We start from the raw sequence: 2,263 nt of genomic DNA, 5'->3' as shown, positions 1-2,263 counted from the left end.
GTGCTGCGAAACGCGCGTTGGAGTGCGGGGTTGAGGCACATCATGAGCACTGGTAAGGTCAGCCACATTTATAATGCACCTTATTTTTCTTATACTTTATAGATACTAATATATGGAGAAGTTATAGGTCACTACTATTGCTATTAGCATCATTCACAGTGCACTTTACTATACATCTTTCTCTATTTGATAATGGTTCTTTGCCGTGTCTCATACATACCTGTTGACCACTCCCTGAGGAAGCGACGTGCTGCGAAACGTGCGTTAGAGTGCGGGGTTGAGGCACATCATGAGCACTGGTAAGGTCAGCCACATTTATAATGCACCTTATTTTTCTTGTACTTTATAGATACTAATATATGGAGAAGTTATAGGTCACTACTATTGCTATTAGCATCATGCACAGTGCACTTTACTATACATCTTTCTCTATTTGATAGTGGTTCTTTTCCGTGTCTCATACATACCTGTTGAGCAAAAAAAGAAAGGACATAATATTACTATACTTTATATACACGGTTATCAGTGGTCCTTATATAGAAACTTTTATATCTTTATTTGTGTATTTTTGTGCCTCCTCCGACTGTCTGTGTTATTGTTTGTTAGTGTCTTTATATTTAATAAAATATTATGTTTTATCATATTTTCTTTGTGTTATTGGCTAGATTTTCAAGTAGTTTGTTTTGGTTACATGTTCATATGTCTACTTGAAACAAAAGAGAAAATTGGGTCGAAACTCTCTCCTTGGTTTTTTGGTTAAATAGCGGACAATAAGTGGAGGCAGCTGATGACAGCTAACTCCAAGGAGCAGCCATACCACTAAAAACCACAAGAGGGAGCCCAAGAGCAGAACTCACAAAAGTGCCACTTACAACCACCGGAGGGAGCCCAAGAGCGGAATTCACAACAGGGAACCAGGCATGTAGAGCCCATCAGTTCACCTTTTCTGCACTGTGATTGGAACCAAAGATCTCAAATTTGGACTCATCAGACCAAATCACAGATTTACACTGGTCTAATGTCCATTCTTTGTGTTCTTTAGCTCAAACAAGTCTCTTTTGCTTGTTGCCTGTCCTTAGCAGTGGTTTCCTAGCAGCATTTTACCATGAAGGCCTGCTGTACAAAGTCTCCTCTTAACAGTTGTTGTAGAGATGTGTCTGCTGTTAGAAATTTGTGTGGCATTAACCTGGTCTCTAATCTGAGCTGCTGTTAACCTACAATTTCTGAGGCTGGTGACTCGGATACACTTATCCTCAGAAGCAGAGGTGACTCTTGGTCTTCCTTTCCTGGGGCGGTCCTCATGTGAACCAGTTTCAGTTTCTTGGTAGTGCTTGATGGTTTTTGCCACTGCACTTGGGGACACTTTCAAAGTTTTCCCAATTTTTTGGACTGACTGACCTTCATTTCTTAAAGTAATGATGGCCACTCGTTTCTCTTTACTTAGCTGCTTTTCTCTTGCCATAATACAAATTCTAACAGTCTATTCAGTAGGACTATCAGCTGTGTATCCACCAGACTTCTGCATAACACAACTGATGGTCCTAACCCCATTTATAAGGAAAGAAATCCCACTTATTAAACCTGACAGGACACACCTGTGAATTGAAAACCATTCCCGGTGACTACCTCATGAAGCTCATCAAGAGAATGCCAAGAGTGTGCAAAGCAGTCATCAAAGCAAAAGGTGGCTACTTTGAATAACCTAGAATATGACATAATTTCAGTTGTTTCACACTTTTTGTTAAATATATAATTCCACATGTGTTAATTCACAGTTTTGATGCCTTCAGTGTGAATGTACAATTTTCATAGTCATGAAAATACAGAAAAATCTTTAAAAGAGAAGGTGTGTCCAAACTTTTGGTCTGTACTGTATAGCACAGCCCACATAGTAGTATACAGCACAGCCCACACAGTAGTATATAGCACAGCCCACATAGTAGTATACAGCAGAGCCCATATAGTAGTAGTATACAGCAGAGCCCACACAGTAGTATACAGCAGAGCCCACACAGTAGTATATAGCACAGCCCACATAGTAGTATACAGCAGAGCCCACATAGTAGTGTATAGCACAGCCCACACAGTAGTATACAGCAGAGCCCACACAGTAGTAGTATACAGCAGAGCCCACACAGTAGTATACAGCAGAGCCCACACAGTAGTATATAGCACAGCCCACATAGTAGTATACAGCAGAGCCCACATAGTAGTGTATAGCACAGCCAACATAGTAGTATACAGCAGAGCCCACCCAGTAGTA

The sequence above is a fragment of the Ranitomeya imitator genome, chromosome 1, assembly GCF_032444005.1.
Source record: "Ranitomeya imitator isolate aRanImi1 chromosome 1, aRanImi1.pri, whole genome shotgun sequence".
Classification (NCBI taxonomy): Eukaryota; Metazoa; Chordata; class Amphibia; order Anura; family Dendrobatidae; genus Ranitomeya; species Ranitomeya imitator.
Note: the sequence above shows the minus strand (reverse complement) of the source record.